At 39.2% G+C, this 25760-nt stretch overlaps 1 protein-coding gene across 6 annotated transcripts in view; it reads right to left on the bottom strand.

Annotated features, from left to right (window-relative positions):
• The window catches only part of B3galt1 (beta-1,3-galactosyltransferase 1), a 143226-nt gene that overhangs the window by 45256 nt on the left and 72210 nt on the right, over nucleotides 1–25760 (bottom strand). Inside the window, exon 1 of one of the 6 annotated variants that reach the window (XM_077802711.1) lies at nucleotides 12282–12295. The exons of the other annotated variants lie outside the window; for them this stretch is intronic. The gene's annotated coding sequence lies outside the window, so the exon portion shown is untranslated. Of the gene's footprint in view, nucleotides 1–12281; nucleotides 12296–25760 lie in introns of those variants that run through there. 6 annotated transcript variants of the gene reach the window in all.

The raw sequence follows: 25760 nt of genomic DNA, 5'->3' as shown, positions 1-25760 counted from the left end.
CTTGTCTTCAGGAGAGAGAACTGGCGACTTCAGGAGAGACTACTGTCGACTTTCACTCTTAATTTCGATGACAATGAATTAAACTTTCCATTTCTCTTTGTCATAAGTGGCATCCTTGGGAAGACTTTGAGACTCTGCTAGTCCCGTGCAGGAAGTTTACCAGGGCCTGTTCTTAGGAACAATTACCAGAGATGGAAAAGGCAAAGGGAGAAGCTCACTGTCAGACAGTTCAACAGAGACCTGAGCTTAACCCCAGGAAGGCCTGGAGTTGGACAGCTCTGCAGAATCCAGGATGTGCTGGAATCCACTGCATGGTCCAGGCAGAGCTGGTGGTACACATGTCTTCCTAACTTCATGTTGGGAACATCATAGTACCTTGAAATTGTGCACAGGTATTTGCAGCAGAGTCATAAGCAAATGCTGGAAGTTAGTGCTATTCCCACTCTGCTCTGCCAAATCCTCAACCCCTGGAAAGCTGAGTTGTCAGGGAAGAATTGCCTCAATGTCTGTGCCCAAATCCACATCATGAATTCTTGATTGTGTATGAGACCATGGAAAAGGAGTTATGTACTATATTCCTGGGTCATGTATTTCTATAACTTCTCCAGGCCAAGTCCCCTGTTCTCTAGAGTATTATTCTAATTTTAGCGTTTGAGTTTTGCTGTGCTTCCAGTGATATTTATTTTTTCCCTTCTGAAAGAGGCAGCTAACCATCTCTCTAAGGCATAACTCTTTGTTATGCCCTCTAAAGTCTAATTGACAAAGTTATTAAAGAAGAAAGTACTGGCAATGATTGAACCACATCCTGGATTAAATATTTAGAAAATAAGCAAACTGAAGTGATTTGCTTGAAAACAAAGCCATTTCTTCAGTAGTAAACATGGCTGGCTACTCATACTAATGAATTAAAAAAATAATTGTAGTATGTCTTTGTTTAATAAAATGATAAAATATTTTTGGAGCTGGCTTAGCATGTGTATCATAAAGTGGGAGGAGATTTTAGATCTGTTATCCAAGCCACATAAATATTTTAGGTTAAAGTTATTCCAGCTATTTTCAAAGTTAATTCCTGAGAAGACCAAGTAAGCCAAATGCTGTATGTAACAAACAGTATCTTTAGGAAATTCAGAGAGTTGAGAAAAGAGTTCAAGGATAGCAGAGACTTGGAGGTGGGTTATTATGCACAAAGATACACATCTATTAAAGTTATTTCTTCTTCTCTTCCTATCAAAATTACTTCCAAATTGTGAACATCTTTTTGCCCTATCTAGTGTGAGGGTACAATAAAGGAAGACAAGATTTGACTGGCACAAGTTCTTTAGAAATTCCTCTCAGCTTTGCTCTGTCCCTCTTAAGATACCCATGCTAAATCTTGGTAATGTAGCAATTGCAAAACCACCAGGAAACATAATATGTAGAGGGGAACTGGCAAACTTTTTGAAATAGATATAATTCAACTAGTATAGTAATGGAGATATTATAGCAGAGGAAAAACCCTTAACTGTGTGTGTGAATGTATGTATTGGTATGTGATTAAATATATTTTTGTCTATCAAATGAGATATTCAGAATATTGATAATCCAATTTAGGAAAAACAGTAGGCATGGAATGGAGAAGATTTTATGGTTTTTTTTTTTTGTATATGAGACAAGAATTAGGAAACTCAGTAAGATGTTTGGTTGATTCTGAAATTCATAACTAAAAAAGTGACTCAGAATTGATACCTAGTCTATCAGCTACCACTTTTCTGTTACAGGCATCAAAGAGGTCAGGAAGTAAGATTTCCAACAAATGTTCTTTCATAACTTAATATCATTGGGTGCAAACTATCTTATACATTATAAGATACATTATTTTTTTAGCACAGGCCTTGCACACAGTAGGGGCTCAGTCTGTCTCAATATATTCATACATGAATTGGTGAGATAAATCCAGGAGCACAGTTGGATCCCATAATCAGTTTCTCAATTCCTTGCCTGTAATAGCTTTTATTTCATTCATTGAGTATTTTCTGAATTACCATATCTTATTAGAAGATGAAGCTATAAAGGAACTGGTATCCTCTTTTAGACAGACATAAACCAGATAATAATGGAGATGTCCAGGCATACAGGAAAAAGCTCTGATTGTGTGCATGCATGTATGTCTTAGTGTGTTATTAAATGTATTTTTAATTTTGAATGAAGCATTCAATATTATGTAGATAGTTAAGTGAAAAACTCCCTTTTTCTGACTGAAAAATATGAATACAGTCAATATTTCTGTTCACCAAATAAGGGACATTGGTAAGATAAGGAATGTAGCCTGGGACCTAAAAATAATCTGGCCTGTTTTTCCTAATTTTAAGCTGAATATTCCCATTTTCCTTTGATATGTAATTCACATGCTAAGTCCTGAAGTCTTACTAAAGAAGAAATTCCAAATATCCGATATGCCATGAGTTTAAGATTTTTTAAAAAATATAATTCCATGATACTTTTGGGAAATACAAATGTTTATAGCTATTTGCCAAACTTCAGTCTAGATTAAGTGAGTTATTTCCTAAATGATTTGGATAAACAAGAATTTACCTTTTTAACAAGCAAACAGAACAAGGTGATAGGCTCTTATTCATGTTTGGCTCTCAGACTTTTTAGATGTAGCTTTAGGTCTCTATCTTTTTAGATGACAGTTAGCTCTTAGAATAAAATTATTATAAGACATATGTGCAAAGAGTTTTGCAAAGCTTGAATATTGACTGAGTCCACAGCTGCCTACCTGAATTTCTTAGGTACTCAACATAGTTTGAAAATACTTTCATAGTAAATTATACCCTGTCCATTCATGGAATTTGAACATGACTTCTGATTTTTGACATAGACTCTCTGGATCCATCAGTTCTGTTGAGAATTGAGGCTGCACCATCTCTAGGCAGTTGTTTTGCTTTTGTTTTTTGCTATTTTACGTTCTACGGGCATTTTGTTTAGATCAATCTTTTTATAAATGGATATGGCATCTGTCACTAGGGACAATGGATGAGACAACAGGTCAGCATCTGTACACATATATCACCACTGCTGAAAAACAGCAAAGTAAAACCAACAGCTTAAAGCACATGCCCTACTGACAGCTGAAGCAGCAATAAATAGAATCTTAATTCAAAGGGTAGCTTCTTGACCTGACAGGTGCCTGGAAAATGATCCTCTTCCTGATTTAAGTGGTTCCCCATACTCAGGTCCATCTGGTGTGGATGCTAGCAGTCACATTGACCTGAGGGAGGCATGACCAAGAACCTGCAGCAGCTCCCACGGAAGGGAGGGGCTTGGGAGCTGGGACTCACAGAGTTGTCTCTTTGCCCTTCTTGGATCATACTGAAGGGGGATTTCATTATACTAAGATTAATGAGACTTGCTGAAGTTGTGGTCTGGCAAGCAGTAGGCCTGTACAGGACAGATGTGTTTTCCTGTGAAACAGAGCTTTTCTCTCACCCTAGGTTTTTACTAATGAGTACTTAGACGTGAAAGGAAAACACACACCTGTTACTTCCATATTGGGCACGTTTTCCTCAGCAGGTCCTCCTAAGGATTGGAGAGTTAAACCTGCAGCTGTGAAAGTGTTATTCACATTTCTAAAGTCAGTTTAGAAATGTCATGAATAAATAGGCAAATGGTTAGAATCCTTTTATTTGCAAAACAAAGACAGCTGTAGCCCATAGACTAAAGGTCTCACAGAAGAACCACATCTGAATATCACATACCCAAGCAATAGACTCATAAGGGAAGGCTTACAATTGTTACTACAATTACAAATGAAATTTTATACTTATTTCAGTGCTTGGATGAATGCTATTGTTTTTCTAGTGCTGAGATCTAGAACCTCCTGTTTGCTAAGGATGTCTAAAGGCTGCTTACACCTTTCTACCTCTATAGTCCTGTGTCACCTGGGTTGCCTTGAGCCTCTCTGATGTTTAGCCAGCCAGCCCATTCCTCACCGAGGGCAGGTGAGTGAGCTGTGGCCTCATGCTTTCTCTTGTGTTATTATTTTTGCCTGATTTCTTACTGAGAGAACACTTGTACATTTAACTGGGAAGATCTAAGGAGAAAGAACTATTTTTCTGCCAAGATTACAACTGACGACCTTGGGGAATATGTGGAGTTTTCTGAAACTCTATTAAAAGTTATCTGATAAGCTGTCTCTGGGTCTGAGCATTTTCTTTGTGTGTGGCAAGAAGTGGGGCCTAGGAGGCTTAGTAAGCTTAGCTGGATGCTACTTAAACTCTAGGTAGCAAACAATGATGTGCTTTGCAGTACACAGGTGCTAGAGTGATTCTTTTAGAATTAAGTTACATTAAGAGGTACCCGGTTCTACCTATGTTCACCAAAGGTAGCACGATAGTAACTTCAGCTATGGTCCCTTAAGGAGACCATCTGTTCTCTCTATTAAAACCTTCTCAGTCTGGCTTCTAAATACCAGTTAGTTCACTTTTCTCTTTCGGTGTTGAGGGCAGGGGGAGAAGTTTTTTTAAGAAGAGTCACATATCAGGGCAAATGTGTGTGTACTCCTCGCAGTACATTTTCCTCTGGAAAAAGTGGTAATAAATGCAAGTGCACCTGAGAAATATAGCTGCATTAGATAAACATAGCCCTTTTTGTGGGGCTAAATGTGTACCCTAGAACTGCCATTACTTAGTGGGATGGTGATACATGTTGTGAGACATGAGTGTGGCTGCGTCAATGAGAGCACTTTATAAACAGAGTATACATTCCTTGAGAGGGTTGGGAGGGATGGGCAGAAAGTTCTTTCACTTATATTCAGGAAGCCACTGAAACCTAGTGTGCAGAGCAAAACCTTCTGCTAAAGGTCAAAAGATGCGTGAGCAGCTACACACAGCCCCTACCTGCAGAGTTTTCCAAAAAACAACACAGTTAAGCCTATTGTGAAATCTCAAGGACAATAGAAAGCACCACATATGTCCACATGAAACCACCACCACAGTGGCAGTTTTTATTTTTGTAAAGCAATTATCAACTTATGTATAAATGATTACAGTATTTGAGATTCAAGATCCTTGGAAAATCTGATGTTGCAATCAAAACATAATTGAGCTATTTCAGAAGAGAAAGTCTATTTGCTCTTCAAAACACATAAATATCTAAAAATTAAATGATGACCCATTTAGAACAAATGCTTCACTGAAAGTTTTTCCTGATTTATTCTGTGCGAATTTCCCGCCCAGGGTTGTGTGTTGCTGTGGCCAGCAGTGGTTGATTCATTTCCTCAGGGGATCTGCATACCAGTAATTATTTGCAGCCTAAATAATGTCTCAAACATGTAGGTATTATTACCTTTTCAAATGTGTCTATATATCTTTGTGATAAAAAATTCATTGAAAAATGTTGCTAAGTTCATTGTAAATTTTTGTTTTTATTATTTTTCAATCCTTAGATCATAAAAGCATAACAACTACTGGGTTGGCCACTACAGAATTTTAAATGTTAGTGGTACATGCCTGTAATCCTGCATCTGGGGTCATTTAGGCAGGAGGAGCATAAATTTGAGGCCAGCCTGAGCAACTTAATGAGACCTTCAGTGACATAGATAGAAAGTGTCTAAAAAATAAAATAGGCTGCAGGTGTGGCTCAGTGGTAAAGACCCTCAGGATTCAATCCCTAGTGCTGGTGGGGGGGGGGAGGATGGGGACTTGTCCTTTTTGGATCAGATGCAACAACCTAACCAGTGCCAATGTATTAATGTATTTCAATAATTACTGATAAAATAGTTCTAATAGGAGATACACACACACATATATATTTTAAACAGGAAAATTATAAATGTAATGAATTTTTAAAATTATGAATGAGTCCCATTATAAGAATCATTAAAACACTCGGTTATATTGAAATGTTTAGGCTCAGCCCCCAAGTAAAACACTTAGAAAACAACTAACAGGCATTAATTACCTCCAGAGAAAGGAGTGGAATTGTGTAATAGTTGGTGCAAAGGAATTTTTTTTTTTGTTCTCTATACCTCTTTATTGTTTGAATTCTTTACAAAAACATGCATTCAATAATATGTGCATTCAATATTTATATTTTTAAAATGGTGAAATTAAAAAAGTCATATAAAATGAGTTTGACAACCTCTGTGGAGGCCTGGGAGATACTGACTCTAGCCCCTCTCTTCTATCTTTTCTCCCACATTAGGCTCTACCACTTCTGTTTAAAAGCTGAGAATTGAATTCATTCCTTGTAAACTCAGAGGCTGCCCCAAATTGGCAACCATGGAGCCTGAATCCACAGAGATGACGGTAGTGCAAGTTTTTACTCCATTATGTCTATGTGTGTGAAGGCTACTGAACTACAGTATATCCCCGCTCTCCTGTCTCATGGCACATCTAGATATGGGTACAGAGAGAAAGACTGATTCTTGCCTCCTGCCATCAAACATGTATTGCGACACTCCTGAGAGTACTTAGGAAATTTCACTTTGTCCTAAACAGGAGATTACAGCTGGCTGATCTATAGTGGCTTCTTTCCAAGATAATTCTGTGAAAGCTGGTATTCAGAGTTAGGATGAACAAGGATCATGTGATTTTTAATGCAGTTAGACTCAAGAAGCTGTTACAAATTCCATGCAACACTTGCTTGTATGGTAAGTGAACCTGAAATACTTTAAATTCTTTTCCCCCCAATGCTGCCATGCTGAATCACCCCAGGTTACATATTGTCATGGTGTATTATGGCATGGCATTCAGGTAGTTCATCGTAGCACAAGAAAACATTTCTATCCTTTAAGGAAATTTCATGGAAAGCAGATGCACTATTTTTTTCCTAAGGAATTTAGTCCAATTTTAGTAAAGCATAAGTGAAATGGATGAAAACATCACAAATATGACACTGGTTTCTTATTTTGTCCACAAATGAGACCTTTACACTTTAAGTGTAGTCTGGGGGAGATGAATTATTAAATCTAAGGCTCATATTTTCTCTTCCATCTTCTATATCTAAAGTGATTTTCCTTCTTCCTTGAAATGGAGAACAACAAAACAAGATGGGTGATTTTTCTGGGTGATGGGTTCTTTAATTTAGGAACAATATTTATCAGCTTGTTTTGCTTTCACTATTGTCCCTAAGTACATATGTCTTCAGGCCCTGATGTTTGCAGTAGAGTATTTGAGACTCTGTATATGGCCAGCAAATAGATTGCTCTTGCAATGGAGCCCAAGAGCAGGTTTTGTCAAATAGCCAATGTATCAACTCATTATTTTTGTGATTGATCGACTATTTCACCTGTCACTCTGTCTCACAGAAACAAACCTCAGTGGATATATTCAGAGAGTGACTCTTTTGAAATAGTTTTTTTGTGTATGGTTTATAAACACAGGTCCAGAGAAAGTTTCCTTTCTATAAACACTTTCTCTGGACTCTGCCTCTCAAAGCTAAATGAACTTAGGGCCCCTAGCCTAGGACATAAAAGCTGTGCATCTAAGCTCTTCTTCGTGGTTTCTAAGGTTTCATTCAGACAATTGCCCTTCCCTAGGCACAAAGACAAGGACCAACAAACTCCCTCTGGTTCCTCAATAGCAACTTCTCTTTGAAGTTGAAAAAGTGAGTTCAAATAGTGTCAGGCCGAGTTGCTTTCAGAGGGCCTTAAGTACTCAGAAGTAATTTTACAGTTTCAAAGATCCATGCCTAGTTAGGGAGGCTGAGTTGCAGATAATACTTTTAGTGTATATAGTATTTTCTTTTTAGGTTGGGACTTAATTATATTTGTATACCTTTATGTTTTGCTTAGATTTTGCTGCATTGGGGAGGAGGACTTGAGGGAGGGTTATGAGGCAAGGTGTCGGTTTTCTCTTCCTAAACACTTGATTTAAGGGTAAGAAAAAGCTGCTTGAACATAGAAATAAATAATCTTGAGTTTATGTATTTTAAGTGGCATCATACAAGGATGCTGAGCACTGACAGTCTGGGAACTAACTGCTTGTTATGGCCCATGATTTTCCTCCTGGGCTTCCAGTCCCAATAATTATATAGCCATAAAAGAAAATGATGGGAAAAATTTAATTGTACTGCAATAGAGCTAATAGTGAAATGCTAGCTTTCACTCAGCATGAACTTTTTATATTGATTCAACAAATGTCTACAGAGAACAGGTTTGTGTCAGGCACTATTTTCAGCACTTTATTCTATTAACAGAACTTTTATTGAAGTCAGGTAAAAATTTGGTTAAAACTAACAACCTTCGTCTGTGGGTCTTGAACACATTTAAGATTTCACAATGCAATTAGCTTGCCCTTTAACATTTACTTCAAACTTTCCCCCTCATTTTTAATAGCTCAATAAGAACATGCACTAAGCAAAGAAATAAAACTAGGAAATGCTGCTTAGAATGTCCTAGAAAGCATGATTTCTCAAAACTCAAAATCATGTTTAATGATTTGACTTGAAACATTTTCCGAACTCTGTATTTGCTGAACAATCATTTTTAGCAAAAGTTAGTAAAAAAAAAAAAAGAAGGAAGAAGAAGAAGAAGAAGAAAAAGAAGAAGAAGAAGAAGAAGAAGAAGAAGAAGAAGAAGAAGAAGAAGAAGAAGAAGAAGAAGAAGGAGAAGAAGAAGAAGAAAGGTAAATTTTTCAAATTGATTCTGTCAATTTTCTTTGGTTCTAAAAATGACAGCCTGTTTTTTCAGAGTTGATTTTGGTACATTTTATTAACAACAAATGCTTGGCTATGGGCTTCTTTTAATTTAATGATTTCTTGCCCACAAATGAAATTATTTCAAAATTAAGGAACTGTATCGAGAACCATGTTAAGGAAAGGTATCTATGGCAATACCAGATCAAAGTACACTCATCAAAATCATCAAATTGAAGAGCACCTTGTAATATTTTTTCTTTTCTTTTTCTTCCTCCCTCCCCCGCCCCAGGACTGGGGATAGAATGCAGGGTCTCATGCATGCTAGGCAAGTGCTCTAGCAATCTGAGCTCCACTCCAGTTGTTTGAAATGGTTCATAAGAGATGAATGTTTCTAAATATGTGAAAAATCATTTTGTATTCAAAATACTTATTGAAGGCCTACTATGGGTCAGATATTATGCTATCCACTGGGAATGACTAAATCATGGATCATATTCTGAAGAGGCCAAGAGCCAATTGAGGAGTCAGAAACAGACAATCTAAGTATGACTCTGTGCTATGATCACATTTTTAAGGGGATGTGAAAAAATTGCCAAACCTATCCTCCATTTCATGGCCTCTGGAAAATGTTCAGTCTAGCTCATTGGAGAACACTCTTCATTTTTCCTCATTGCTTTTTAATGTCTACTATAATCCACCACGCTCATCTCTGTTTTTCAGAGAAAAAGATAAAATACCTAATTTGCAATTTCTTTATAAACCCTATATTGCAATTTCTTTATAAACTAGTCATAGATTTTAAAATCAGAAAATTATTACACCAAAATAAGGAATATTTTAGTTGTTGAATTTACTTACATTCCATCTGTTTGCAACAAAGATTTCATGAACATAAAGCAGAAGGCATAATCATAAAGCAAATCAAAAAGAAATCGAAAAAGAGACCAAAATTATAAAAGAATCAGATAAGTTTGTCATGAGAGTTATTACTGTCACCAATAGCTGGAGATCTTTTATTTTTATTTTTAGATTTGCATTGAGCTTCCTGACAGCCAGTGTAAAGATAAGAAATGCAACAAGTTAGTTACATGTTTATATAATATAAAAATAATAACTATGCCATTTCTGAAGTTATGTTTGACGTTAGATTCTAGAATAAGTCTCACATGGGAAGGGGAGGATAAATTATATAATGAGCACTATCCAAATGCTGAAGCATATTTCATACAACCAGTTATTAAATGAACTCCAATAAAAGCCTAGGACAAATATTAAAACACAATTTAGTGAAGGCCATTCTGGAAGGAACCAGATCATTATGATGTGAGTACATGGCCCAAGACACAAATACATGGGTAGATCAATTGTCCTCCACTTTCCCTCAAATCACTCTTTCTTCTGGCATTACAAATATCTCTATCCCAGATAATTCAAGGTTAGCTCTCAGGAGAAAACCTTGGAGATCTAGTTTTCTATCATGCTGATTGTGGTGGATCTATATGTTTGGAATTTAAATCAATGGGTGTCACAGTTTACTTTAAGAATGAGAATGCCAGCCAACAGAGACCTCTTGTTCAGGGACTGGGGCCACTGATCTTAGCCAAAGACCTCATGATGGATTCTAAGGCTGGAAGGAATATCCTGAATTCACCAGAGAACAGAGAAAAAATGGTTTTGTGGGAGATTTTTTTTTTAATTGCAGGTACAAAATAACCAATAATAATAGGAAATTATTAGGAAATAATTATTAGGAAATTATTAAAATATTAGGAAATTCAGGCAAATAAAGGGCAGTTCTGAAAAAAAAAAAAAAAAACCAGCAGAAGAAGAAATGCAATGATGTAACACTCGGAGCAAAAAGTAACCAGGGCAAAAAGGAGCAAGTTACATGCAAAAGAAAGTTGTTTAGTGGTTTTTCAAAAATTCTCCTAATTAAAATTTTCAAAAGGGAGCATTAGTGTCATATGGTTCTAGAATATGCTTCCCTTTAGGTTTCTGTTCTGGAATGAAATAATTTCAGAGTGATTGTATTTTTCCTTATAATTGTGCTCTCTTAATTCTCTTAACCATATACCTTATGCATAGATTATTGTGAAAATATAAGTCATTGTTTGTTAATAGAATCTTAAACTAAATAATCAAGGAGCAAAGCAAAGATGAGTTTGATAGTGGAAAACTGCTCAGATCTCCCCATGCAGACATGGTGCCCACTGAGACCACTCTGCAGCTGGGGCACCTCTCCTCCAAGTCAACGGTTTCATTTGCTCTTGTTCAGAACCTATTGTTTGAAAGAAGAAAGTCCGCAAGTACCTGAGGCTCTGAAATTTATTTTACATCAATCCATATATAATTTCAAAGGCAGAAAAGGAAAGCCATTTCTTTTTTTATCTTGATATTGGTAATTGGAGCTCTGCTTGACTGTTTACCTTCCATCTTCCATGGAGGCAGGGAGATTAAAGCAAGGTGGGAAACAGCTTAGGCTTTGATCAGTCTGACTTTGTGGATTGGGTGACCAGGATGAAAGTCAACAGTTTATCACATTAGTGCAATCCAACTTCAACTTTTTAAGACAGGAAATAAAAAGGATTTGTTCAACAAATAGCACGTTAGAAAAACAGTGACAATGAAGTTGACCTTTCTGTTACATCAAAGGGGCTTTACTAAATTCCTTGTGGATAAATTTCAGGGTTAAGGATGATAACTGACAGACAGAAAAGGCTTCTCGTCTTTTGGTGTGTTGGGCCAGCCAGGAAGGGTCAGCATTTTAAGCTATCAATTAAATTGGGTGTCTGAGAAATGAGGCAATTTTCTACGTATAACTTGCTTATTAAATGCTCTGGTTAATGTAATACAAACTCCAGCAAAGGATCTGGTACTCTTTGTTGTAAGGGTCAATTGACAAGAATACTTTTGTTCTTTTACTTCATGAACTAAAGGGTCATGTCCTATGGTAGGCATTTCTTTATTAAAAACATCCAATTTAACCAGACTTATTCGAATAAAACACAGATTGATTAGGCTCACTCTGAGGTTTTAGTTCATTCAGTAATAATAAAGCTGAAAAATAATTGAACCAGACGAGTGTTAAACCCAGAACAAGCTTGGGTTTGGGGAAATATTAAACATATTTTTAAGTGGATAGATATAGCCCTCCTGAATGTGATGAGTGTGCGGAGGATGAAGATTTCCAAGGTGGATATGAGGATTTCAGCACCAAAAAGTGCATATGTCTGCTGAGACTCCTTCCTACTAATGTATCTGGTGATGCAGAATCTCCCAAATGCCCCCCCCCTTTAGAAAATTCTCATTTGAGAAAATGGACTGGTTTTGAAGTAAAGGCAAAGTCTCAGGTCTGATTTCTTAACCTGTCCCCTGCGAGGAGGGATTAAAGTGACCTTGTTTGAAAGAGGAAGAGTTCACAGGATTCGTAGAGAAATAGTCTGTAGTGAGAGACATCCCAACAATTGAAAGGAGGCAATGAATATCTGTCACTCAGATGTCTGCCAAGAATTAAGGGCTAGAGATGCATGATGCACATCAACTTAGAGGGCTGAAATTTTTTTATTGTTTTAAATAAAAACAATGGAAGATGTCTTCTTTATCCTTCTAGTCTCCCAAACACGGATCATTTAGGCTATTGGTACTGGGAAAACTTTACTTACCACCTCAGTTGGAGAGTTCTTCTCTGCCCACTCCATGTACCTGGCCTCCACAGCCTGACTGTGGAGGAAAGATGGAACTCATGACCTCCCTGCAGCAGCCCAGGTCACTTCCTGTCTAGCTCCTGTTCTTCCCTGACCTTTTCTTGGTGATGGGATTTTGTTCCAGTCTACCTTGCCTTGAGGCCTTCCTCAAGATGTCAACCCCAGGTATCCACACAGTTAGCCTAATCTAAACTGCTGTGTGAGGACCTTATTTCCTCTGTTACTGGTTGCGTTTGGCAGGACATTTGACCCCATTCTGGCATGGAGGCTTGAGAGCAGAGCTACTGAGCGATTCCAGGAATGGCTCCCTTTATCTGAGAAAGACGCGCCCCTGTGTACCTCCTGTTTTCATGCCACACAGGTTGATGTGTCTGCATGTAACACTTAGGCTCAGGAGTGCCATGCTGTCTCTGAGCCAGTGTGGAGAACGGAAAGATGGAAAGATGGAAGGAAAGGGAACCCAGGCTCTGGCGATCTGGGGTGAATCAACCAATCCCGGGCTTCTCTGACTTGCACACTTGTGGTGACCCCAGTGGCTAAAGTCCCATTTGGTTTATGTTGTTTTAGTTGAGTTTTCTGTTATTTGCTCCTGAAAGCACCTTAAGTGATTGATTTCTTTCCTAATCTCAGAGAATGACACTATGACACTATTTCCCACCAGCCATGTAAGTGAGTAGTCATCTTCCATTTTTCATCCCCCAATCCTAATTATTTTACCTTCTTCCCCGCCCCCTTTCTGTTCCTTTTTCTTAATTTTGTTCCTGGATGTCTTTCTTTGGGGGCTTTCAGAATGATATAAAATCTGACCTTCTTTCCTGCAGCTTGGACCTCTCTATCCACCTGGCAGCCTGCAATCATTGTGCCTCTTCTAGAAGACAAACTAAATCCCCTCATTCAACAGCTCAAATTCTTTAGTAGTGTCTAACTGTTGCAAATGGTGAACAAAGTCCAAATGGTGTTTTATCATCTTGTTCTTACCAAGTTTTCTATCTTAAAATGCTCTTTTTTTTAGACATTTTTTCAATTGTCTCCTACGTGTCCTACAATATCTTGCTAAAAAGAGATTCTCTCTGAGTTACTGCTGACCCATTCAGATCAACTGATCACCCTTTTTGTGCCAACTCAGTACCTTACAGGTAACTTGACCAGTACTTTTCTCATGATATTTCTTATATTTGTTTGCAAGCCTGCCTTCACTAAACTTCTTGCAGCCAGAGGTCAGGCTTTGTTTATTTCCGAATCTCTGGTGCTCAGTCTAGTGACCTACACATATTAGATGTTTAGCAGGTATGTTTGGTTGTGCTCTTGAGAGCTTACAGCCTCCCTCTGAAATTCCATATCTTGTGGAGAGACCACATAGAGAGACCATATGGAAGTATCCACTGGAAGGAAGGAGAACCCTCCAAAACAAAGACCCCAGCAACAGCAAGAACATGGCACTGCCTCTACAGTAGTGCCAAACAACTCCAGGCACCCTGCAGCAGTAGCACCAGACATGTGAATGGAAGAGGCTTCTTGGACTTCCCAATCCCCACACATGTGGTGCTGAGGATTGAACCCAGTGCCTCACATATACTAAGCAAGGGCTCCACCACTGAGCTACAGCCCCATCTCAGGATGCCTGTATTTCATGACTGAATCTGGAGTAAGACCTATAGTGCAAAAGTGAAAAAGTTTAAGTGAAGACAGTGTCACTGCCAGTGTGAGAAATGTATACAGCATCCCTGCTACCTCTACCTGATGCTATCAATCCTATATCATGATAAGGTAAGATCAATACCACGATAATAACAATCCCATCAAAGAGATTACAGTAAATTGTTCTTTTTTTATTTGCACTTGTTTTGGAAAATCATTCTGGAGTTATTGATAAGTGGCCTCTTAGAAGTCATAAATTGCACTAAATAATGATCAAAGTATGAATTGTTCAATAGTTCAATCCATAAAGAAGTAGTTACTGCATGTCTATTACATGAACTGTATTTTTGATTTATTCTTTTTTTTTTTCTAGGAGCAGGTTAAATGACTAAATATCTTTGTGAATTCTTTTGAGAAATATATAAAATAAATACAAGGTCCAATGATCCAAAGGTCAAAACAATGTAATTTTCATTCCCGTTTACAGGGAGAAAATACAATTTCAGTTAAGTGTGCACCACAATGCTCATAGGAATATGGCAGCCTTGATCTATGATCACACTGTGTGGAGATAATTTATGGCTTTCTCTGTAATTTACAAAATGGATTCATTACAGGACCCTCTGGGCACCTGTGTTCTGCATTAGTTAAAGGCCGGATCTAATAACTGTATTGATAGCAGAGTGAAGTGAGGAAGTAAGATTCCATAGTAAAACTTCCCTCTCATTCATCCTCAGAGACTACCCTGAATAGACCCAGACAAGCAGTAGGCAGGTAGTCTATTGTAGCTAGATTTTGGGTTTACAAATACTGCACTAAATTTAAGATCTGCCTATTTATGACATGAAAAAGCTACTTAGCCATTTAAAGACCAGTTTCTTTCCATATCTAAAAATGATGACAAAATTGCCTTCATCAGGGGTTTTCTTTTCTTTTCTTTCAGTGAGATAAAGAATGAGAAGTTGGTTTGTATAACAAACCCAGGCAGGATGGACTATTGGTAAAACAGGGTCTCCAGAGCAAGGCTGCCTGGGGATGAATCCTCCCACTCATTTTAGCTATGTGACTTTGGGTGGGTTACTCAACCTCTCTGGGCTTTTCCCCATGTGTACGTGGGAGATGATGATAATGCCTATCCAGGGCTGTCACGGGAATTAAATGTGCTGATGTTTATAAAACACTTAGAAAACTGCCTGGCACACAGGAAATGCGATGTAAGTGTTTGGTGGATAAACAGTAATTTGTATTCATCTCCTGACACAGTTCCAGCAAATAGAAATCTGAAGTGGAGATCCTTGAGTTTATGCCACATCTACATAAAAGGGCAACTAGAAGAAAATAATGTAATAACATAACTAGACAAAAGGAGAGGCACCTTGTTTAATTAGGTCAATACAAACTGTAATTTCAAAGCTTTGGCTGGGTGCTTATTACAGCTGAGGGGAACAGCCATTAAAAGGTAGAAAAATTGTTATTTAAAAAAATTCCTTATAAGAACAAGGATAGCACAATTAAACAGGAAAAGGAAGGAGAGGTTGATCGAAGGCTCTAACCCTGCTTTGCATAAGAACATGCTCCTGATGCCCTTGTGGGTGGTGTGTGAGAAGATGGGGCCTTTCATCTTTCCACGAGGGAAATGCTTTTCTTCCTCTGCCTCTGAGAGTCTTAGTTAGTGCTTGGGGAGTCTGTGGTTGCATGTCGGGGAGGGTAGGAGGGGATGGGGATGCAATGGGTGGCTCAGTCATCTGTGAGACACTCAGCAAGGGAGAGTGTGGCTACCGCCTCCTTGGGTGGAGTGGCCCAGGGTGGAACCAGGCTCAGCAGTCCCTGTCCTGCCTCACGGTGCCTGGAGGGCAGACCACCAGCCTGACTGTCCTGGGAAGCCCCTGTGGAGGGCAACTCTAGGCTGGAACACTCAGCCTTTGGAAAGGGCCTTCAGAAAAAGGAGCTTAAACTTGAGTGGAGACCCTCGCTAGACAGAGTGTGAGGTCTCAGGAGGTGGCTGGCAGGTTGCAGGTAGACATGTGGAAGGAGAGGTAGACACGTCCGATTAGGGGAGCCAGCCTGGGAACGGAGGGTGGCAGGGAGGGACATGTTTCTTCTGGAACTTCACTGGACTAGGAGCTTCATTGAACTAAGATAACCTGACGAAATATGTGGTTTCAAAAGACCCTGTCTCTTCCAGAAGTCTCTTTGGTTATAGTGCTACCCCAGTGAGGTTTGACCTTGGGTGACTTGTCCCTCTTTTCATGGTGGTATTCATGTAGAAAAATAAAGGAATGAGGCCAAAGGGGTATGGGCTGACCCCACATCCACCCTTTCTGTTGTGGATCAGTGCAGGTTTGATATTGTGCCAAGGATCCTGGGTCGACAATTCCCAGAGGGATCCAGGAGGTGACAGCTGATTCATGGTGTAGCTGAGAACTGTGGGGGAAGGACGGAATGTAGAGAAGCAGCAGAGAAGGATGGAAAATTCTGGAGAGATCTCTGATGACATTCCTCTTCCCCAATGTGTACTAAAGAAAAGTGTCTATTTGGTGTTGGTGTAAGAATACTTATTACCCAATAAACAAAGACACTGGCTTTGGTAATATCCTGTCAATAACAATGGTTATTATTGTAATACCGCAATCATCATTTCTGTGTAGAATCTTCCATTATGTAGCATTGGAGTGCCACACACTGTGACAAAGGCTTCATTTATACTGTTTATTCAATCCTTAAAGCAGTCCTACAAAGAAAATGCTATGCCCATTTTGTTGGCAAGAAAAACAAGGCCACAGGGGTTAAGAAACATATGGACATGGTGCCTCTAGTGACAGAGGCAGGATTCAATTCTAAATCAATCTGACGTCCAAGCTCAGTCTCTTAACTTTCTCTATATCCTAGTGTGTCTGGGGGCCCAGGACCACCATCAGGGGGAACAGGTTTGACAGCAACACCACAAACCTTCTGCTGGGGCTGCAGGAAGAACTAGAAAGAAAGGCATTGGCCTGTCTCCTGATGCGTCAAATTAAACAAGAATTAAATAAGTGATGTGACACGTGAGCTTAATGGCTGGCACCAATTTTTAAAATGTCAGGAAAGGCTTTAGCTTGAAAGAAATCAAGGGAGCTGCTAGCACAGTCCGTGTTGGAAGAGCTCTGATGCCATTTCAAGTCACCTGTGCACTGGGAGTCTAGACGTAGCAAGGGAGCATTGGACCCTCTGTCCAGGACACAGACACAGGAACATGGTGTGGGCTGGACAAAGTAGATGCAGTCACAAACTAATTCACATCCCTCGCCCCCTTCTGCCCTGGACCTGTTCTATTGTTTTTCCCCTCTTCTCCCTCCATCATTATCTTGGTTCATCCCATAGATTTTTCTGGTCACTATGCAGCATTAGAAGAGTCTCCTTTTCAAGTTATTGAAAAGTCAAGTGCCATCTAAATCAAAACTCAACTTTTCATCCAATTTGAAAAAAACTTCATTTCCCAGCTCAGAGCCAGCCAGCAGTTCGACAGAGCTGAGGCATGGACTTTTGCCTCACTACTGTACTTTACTGTTCTATTATTCTTCTCTTCCTGCACCCCACTCACCATGCTGCCTCCACCTCCTACCAGGGGTGGGAAGGAGGTGAGTGATGAGCAGACAGCAAGGCCCCACCGGAATGGTGCTCCTGTAATCTGGAATCTATATTCTTGTTAATGGCAGATACCTAAATGCTTGCTTGCTTTTTGGCTCATAGGACAGGCATATCACTCTCTGCCTACTACCCATCCCACGTCCCCAGGTCCTCTGCACATGTCATTGCTGATACCTGTGATATGCTCTCCAGATGACCTACTCTCAGCTTCTGATCTTTAGGCTAAGGCTGCTCTGTCCTTAAGAGAGTCCTCTTGGGAAGAATCCTTCATTTAGCAACTTGCCCTGCCTGGCATAGTGATGGAGTTGGGGGTCACAGAATCAAGTTTGCTGCATGCTGTTACATCTTGAGTGAGTGAGGAAGTACCTCTTTTTAACATGTGATGGTACATGAGTCCCTAATGTGTCAGTTTTAAGGCTTTGGCAGAGACATAAGACAAAAGACAAGCCTGCATTTAATCTCTTTTTATTTCAAGAGAACTGTAATCAGATATCCTTTTGATGAGAAAGTTTTCATTTGACTTAGATAGTAAACCTTATTCCCTAAAGTTAGTGGCTGGAGAATTTTTCCATTTGCCAGCCAGGTCATAATCATGTCCCAAGTATTTCTAACCTTCTTAATTCAGTTTGCTCATGGATGAGGAAATAGAACCTGGTTTGTTGCATTAAGTATCAATAGAGCCTTCATTTTTGAGAGCCTATAGGCATATGTGTCTTGATATAAAGTTCACAGCGGTCCTATAAGTGTTGTTATCTCTATGTGACAGATGTGGACAGTGAGGTCAGATCACTCACTCTTGGTAACAGAACGGGGCAAATCTAGATTTCAGCTCAGGCTGGCAACAGAGTCATAGTGCCTTTTATGTCCACAGCTGAATTTAGTTATTGTGGATATGGATGGTCCTCTCTATTTTCAAAAATATGGACTGGCCAGGGTATAATCACACCTGGTTAATCAGTCTTGGTTACACAGTTGAGACATGTGGGGAGCTTAAAAACAAAACAATACAAAAGCCAGATACATGAGCACGCGCGCACACACACACACACACACACACACACACACACACACACATCTTTAGAGAGAGAGAAAGAGAGAGGGTGGGAGGGAGAAAAAGACATGGCTAATGGCTGATACCCACACCAAAACAATCAAGTGAGCTTCTGAGGCTGCGGATGGGCTTCTGCCTGGAGTGCACCAAGCTCCCTGGTATTTCTAATGCAACTGGTTAAGAACCATCCCCTTCTTACTTTGAGTACTTGCCTGTATCAGAGGGATGCATTATGGTTCCTAAGAAAATAGTCAAACTGTTTTTTAAAAGAGAAATACTAGGAGATATGTTCATACCATCAAAAGGAAAGTAACAAAATAGTGCAGACTTGGTTTTCATTTATAAATACTGTATTCCATGTCCCTAAGTGCCACTCTGTGCCATTATACGTGACAAAGAAATAAAGATGCATTCAGTTGTATTTGTTAGTGCCTATCATTTAACTTATTTCAAATTACCATTTAACTGACTAAAATACTTATTATAATGTAGAAGGAAAACCAAAAACAGGAGGAAGATTTTCTGGCAATAATCTGAAGTCATATGATTGAATAAGCTCTAAACAAGGGTAATAAGAATGCAGCCAATGTAGAAAATGAACCCATGAACTGCCACCGCACCACTCTCTTCAAAAGAGCCAAATGGTGCTGCACAGTTGAATTATTGTTTCCCCATAGTTATTTGATTTGACCTTCATCACAGTTCTGTTAAAAAAAAAGTGATGCTATTATTCCTGTGTAACAGGTGAAGATTCAGAGATTCTGAGTAGTGAAAAATCTATCCAAGGTTTGAACTAAAGCTTAGTTCTTCTGAAAATTGTTCTGTTTGCACCACTTCATGCTAACAGGAAGAATCTAGATTTAAGAGATCTTTTGTGATTTTCAAACTTGACCCAAATTCTGAGCAAGAGGTGCCTGCCATTTGTATCTGTGTTGATTTAATAGCTATAGTGATTCAGAAAAGCTGACTAGTAGGAATGACTTGAAATGAGCAGTGGAAATTGCTTTCAATGTAGCACCCATGAATCAATGGTTCTTGCTGATTTGAACAGTTCTTAAGAGTTTACTGATATGAAATTGAAAAAGCCGTCGTGGAAAAGCCCTAAGGGTGAACAAAGCTTTGTCAACCTTCAAAGAGGGCTTTTGACTTCTCTCATTTGACTTCATGAACAGTGAGCAGAGTGAAAATGAATGCTGCTCCCTAAAGGAGAAGTCCTATACCAAGAGGGAAACCAGAGTTTGCCTGACCACTGGATTCATAAGGAAAGCCCTATATAAATAATTCTAGATACCAACACCTCTGATAAATGCCTAGTAAAGTTCATCATTCAGGGATTTTTATATATTTTGGTCCAATTAGGTGTGTGATTTATTCCACCCATAGAAAATAAAATACTGCTAATAATCACGATTTACACCAGTGCGTCTTGATGTCCTTTACCAAAAATTGTAATGTTCCATTTGAATCTCAGAATTCACATGGCCTCTTCACTATCTTCCAACCTGACTGGAGTAGTGTGGACTGGTCACTTACAAGAAAACCTAAGTGTGGGTCCTGTCCATGGGGTAGCTGGGTAGCTGTGGTACTATCCTCTGAAATTTTTTTGTGAAAACAAGAATAAGGAGGATAAAAGCTGTTCCTGAGATAATCTGGTACAGAAAGCCCTTTGAGGGCTCTGCTTCTCCTTGGATTCTCTGGTTATCTTTGGGTTTGGTATTCTGTTCTTCTTCTACACCCCTACACCTTCCACCTCCCCACAGACCCCTGTGCTTCTAACTCAGGTTTGCTATCCCAGCTCTGAGTTTCCCTCTGCTTGGTTTCTTGGCTATGGAATTTTTGACCTTGATTTATATCTTGAGTCAAGTGGTGAACATTGCCAAAAGCAGAGTTAGCACTTACTTCTAGGGAAGGCCAGTTATCTATTGTTTTAATTCATTGACTCCTCCAAGGGCACTACTTCATGCTGATTTCGTGGTATAAGTGAGAAGCACACAGTCACAAACAGGCAGACTAACATGTGCAAGTTTCAATGCTTTTTATATCACAGTGATGATAGTATTGTTAGATACTGTATTTTAAAACAGCTATACAGTTTATGTAAAAACAATACCTTAAACTACCTTAAAAATACAAAGTCCTCATTTATACTGAACACCAAATACATACAGATTTGAGCATCCTTAAACCAGAAGTTCAAACTCCAAAATGTCCCCAAATCTGAAACTTTTTGAGTGCCAATGTCATGCCACAACTGGAAAATTTCAACCTGACCTCATGTGACTGATCAAAGTAAAAACACAGGCATACTAAAAATATTGTAAAATATTGTATGAAATTACCTCCAGGCTATGTTTAAAGATGTAAATGATTTTTGTGTCTAGACATGGGTCCCATCCCCAAGATATATTTATCCATGCAGATATTCCAAAATTTAAAAAAAATGAAATCCAAAATAGTTTTGGTCCTAAGCACTTCACATAGGGGATACACAACCTGTATAAGACTGTAGCCTCTTCTTATCATTGTTATGAAATGAGATTGACATGGTTTTAATCAAGTTCGTGATTTTATATTGTGCTTGGAATACTGTGCGGTCTCCCGTTTAATGCCACATTGTTTTATGCTGGCTTTCTGAGTATTCACATGGTCTAGAAATTCATCATTTTCATTGCCACAGACTTTATTACCGTATTAAAGTTTCAAAGTTTGCTTAATCACTCCCTAATTGTTGAGCATTTGGTCTGTTTCCAGTTATGTGCTATTACAAATAAGGTGGCTATAAAGGCTTTGTACAAGCAGGCTTAAACGCTACTTTCTTTAGATGATTCCCCAAGGTGGGAATGCATTGCTCAAGGCCTTGCTCATTTTATTGAGCCCTTGCAGTGCCAGAATGCTCTCTAAAAATAACACTCTAATTAGCAGTGTCACTGTTAATGAAAGAGGGCACCTGGGCATCTCCATTTTTTTTTAATTTTACCTCTGTGAATATTTATACTGTCATGAAAAAAAATGACATAGCTTCAAGTGTCTACAAAACAATAGGCTTTGGACAAGTTCTCAGCAGTCCAGTGCCAAAGGCTTTGCTGCAGTGTGTGTCTCCTGCTTGCTCATCATTTGGCCTTTGTGCTTGTCAGATGGCCTGGAATTCAATGCTCTGGGGACTGCCAAGGGGACAGACCCAGGGGCAATGGTTTGGAGTCTTGAGAAGAAAACAGACTAGGTAAGATAGCTCAGAATTCTCCTGGTGTTCCCAGCTTCAAATTCCTCAATGCCATCTATTTCATAGCCATTTACTTTGCTGGTTCCTCTCCAGCCCCTCCACTGTCGCTGTTGCAAATGATCCTGTTTATTTCTGCTCTAAGCAGACACCAGCTCTGGCTTCTGCCAGAGGTTATTGGCTTGGAAAAACTGCTTTTAAATCTAATGAGATGGGTATTGTTCTCAAGAAAGTTAATGACCACAGCAACTTCACTGAATTCTATTTCACCTGACTGGAGGACTTGGCATTTGAAGTCAAGATTAGCTAGAGGGCCACATGGTCTCTTTGGCCTCTATTCCTGTTCTACCCTCCAGTCACTGGGGAACCAACATGCACAGGATCCGAGTTTCCTCCCATTTTCCCACCCTGTTCTCAATATTCATCTTGCCCATGTTACTACTTACTCTTAAAGCCATCAGCTAGTTCTGTTGGGAATAAGAAATAAATTTCCAACTAGCTTCAGGGTAAGAGAGTGTGGAGAAAATGACTGTACTTTCTTTCCCTTCAGCTTCCAGAAAACAACTCCCACTCTATCCGTGGAAGCATCACACAGTGACTCAGAGTCAGGTGTGGGGTGGAGGTGTAAAGGGAGTAGAATGGATCTTGCACCTCACTTGGCTCATGAAAATAATGACTGCAGAAACTCTCAGCCTTTACCATCTTCTCCCTCACGGCCAGCAGCTGTCGTTGACACAAAGATAAATAGAAAAATGTCCCCCCCACCGTGGGTCACAAACATTTGGTATTTCTTCCCTCCGTGGGACTCCTGTTGAGTTCAATGATTAAACCTCATCGAAAGAGACAACACTTTCTTTATACCCTCTTTATTCTTTCTAATCACTTTTATGTTTCTTTCTAACTTCACTTCATTGCAATGAAATCAGGGGCATCACAGAAAGCAGAAGTGGTAAATTTTAAATTGTCTCCCTTACTCCCCCATGAATACAGAATTTGCAGCGGAGAGCCTGCTTTCTTGTTCTCTGCCTGACCACCATAAATTAAACATCCCACCAGACTCTCTGCCTGTACATTTGGGAGAGCTCCCTAGTAATCACACGAATCATACAGCCAGCAGCTGTGTCTAGTATTTAATTTACAATGTTTATTTCTTATTATATTCTTATTATTCTCTTTCTTCTTCATCCTAAAATAATTTCATGACTTTATGAACACAGCTTTCAAAGGGACTTTGATAGAGAATATAATTATACATATTTAGGAAGGTTTTACAACACATTCCATGTTTTTAGAAATTATGTCCAGAAAAATGTTTGCACATATTATTACTGAGAATCTTAACATGCATGCTCTTTTATCTCTTCCCACCCAGGAGCTTGGAAGGACATATAATTAGCTGTTTTACTTATGGAATAACTGATATAAATATACCACATTGACTTGGATGAGCAAATGCTTTTGTGGTATTGTTGTACTAAAATGTCAGGAGTTGATTCGTTTGGAAAGGATATTTGTAAGGTGGAATTCCTATTGTGAGAGCATGTGTGTTTTCACAGAGGATTAAGAGTGGTGCCCCATCTCATCCGACAGCTGCTGACACACCTGGATGCGACTTAGCAGATGCCAGGTCCAGGCCCCTTTGCTGGGTCTGAGTTCCCCATGTCTATCCTACTTGGGCTTATTTGGATAGCCCTGCACACCCACAAGAACCATGCAGGGATGCTAAATAAGTCGTCAGGTACATCGTCGTCCCTCCTCAGAATTCTTGAGGCCACTTTCATTTGCCTGTTCTGTGGCTGCTCTTTCATCTCAGCATCTTCCTTAAGCCAGGACTCTCAGTTAGTGTAGCCCACGCAGGCCCCTGTCTCCTGGACCTTCCTTGAGACTTGCTATTCTAATATTACATTTCAGCTGTCTGTCAGAGACATAGCCTCTGATCTCTAACTTTTCCCATCACAGTCATGCACAATAGGCAGACAACACCCCTTACGGCCCAGGGGTCTAGACCAGGAAAATCCCTAACCACATTGCATCCCCTACCTGGGACAGGAAGGGGTTATTGGAGGTTGAATCAAAATCCATTTAATTTTTCAGGAATTTTTCATTTTCCTCTTCCTGTTTGGTCCCTGAAGGTTTATGTACAGATAGAGCTTTCAGAAGAATGGCAATTTATTACATGGACTACTGTACCCATTTGAGCAAACTTGAACTTAAAGTTTTGGGAAAGATCATGTAAAGAAATCAACTAGATTTTGCAGGGAATCAAGGATGCCACCATGTCTTCCAGGATTCCACTGCCCAAAATATTTAAATCCCCCAAATGGTCGATAATCACTGTCTTTATTTGCCTCTGAATTTAATTGTGTTTCAGAAACCTGAGTACTAAAAATTCTGAGCAGGACTAATTTATAGTCACTAATTTATTAAGATGACTGATAAACATTCTTATGCTTATTTAACAATTTAAAAGAAAAAAAAATTGTATGTAACTTTAGTTATCCTGAGGGGTATTCTATGGGCTAGACTAGGTGGGTTCTGAACCCTCCCTAGTATTGTATTTCCCTGATTTTCAATGTGTTGAATTTTTTTTTAATTGAGGTTAAATTCATAGAATCCACATAATATAAAATTAAAGATGTTATAGTAGTGGGGTCCTGTAATATTAATTCCACTCAAACCCTCCCCATTTAGCCCAGGCTACGTGCTACCCCAGGGGGTCGAGAGAGCTGACAGCCCCCCACCCAGGCTGCGCTACTAGGGCATGTCAAATTTGTTGGTGAAGTATGGTTTGTTGCTCTCACTAGTGGCCCAAAGGGTCCTGACACATTCACTACAAGGACTGTGTGTTGTTAAGAAATGAAGATCTGGTTTGCCCAAAAGTGAATCAAAAAAATTTTGGGCCTACTCTCTCCTCCCGACTTCAGCTTTGGAATTTCTGAGGGCCTCTGACAGAGGTGGAGGTAATAGGTGCTGTAATCTGCAACATGAAAGCTCCTTTGGTGAATTAAATTTTCTCATGTTGACTATTAAAAAAAAATAAAGATATTAAAGTCTTATGTGTCTGGCTTCTCTTACTGAGCAGGATGCTCTGAGATTCAGCCATGTTGCAGCAGTCTCAGGACTTCATTCCCACATAATGTTTTTAATAGCACACGATTCCTAATTCTTTCTAGACATGGTTTGATAATCAACACAAAAATAACAAATCCATTGGAATCATATTTCATGTTCAATTTCTAGAAAACCAGAGTACAATGGAATGTATAGGTGCATCCAAAAGCTACAGAATGCTTCTTTCCATCATGTGGTATCTGCATCAACTGAGCCAATCCTGGTGCTACTGAAAGAAACAGAGTCATACTCTGTTGGAGATCTTCAACTTTGAAATTTTTCTTTTATTTGAAAGAATTTTCTTCCTATTTGTCTTCATCCCTGTGAATCACACACATAGATACAGGAACTTTTGTAGGTAACTCTGAAAAGCCTCTCTCTGGTCTCTCTCGGTGTACTCTGTCAAGGACTATAGAGACACCTCACACACTGACTCAGCCTGCCTGTCAGCTATAGTAATGCCTACAGAACTGCAATCAAGTTGAAGTTCATACCTGAAATTCAGCATGCATCACATCTCTGGTTTCAGAAAAAGTAGCATTTTGGTAGTGTCAGGAAACAATTCAGGGGAACAACTATGTTTCTAAAATATAGTAATTTAGTCAATGAATAGAGCTTTATCAACAAAGTGTGCATCTGTAAGAGTATGTCAAAGATGTGCCAACCAAAAGATGCGAAAGTCTCTAGAAGCTTTATGGGTAGAGCACTGTTGTTGAAATTAATGACCCATTTGAAAGTGCATGGTAACGGGTGGCTATGTAAAGATGCGATCAAAATAGCTGCCTTCTCTTTG

The sequence above is a fragment of the Urocitellus parryii genome, chromosome 1 (assembly GCF_045843805.1).
Source record: "Urocitellus parryii isolate mUroPar1 chromosome 1, mUroPar1.hap1, whole genome shotgun sequence".
NCBI classification, from domain to species: Eukaryota; Metazoa; Chordata; class Mammalia; order Rodentia; family Sciuridae; genus Urocitellus; species Urocitellus parryii.
This window is presented reverse-complemented; position numbering and strand designations above follow the sequence as displayed.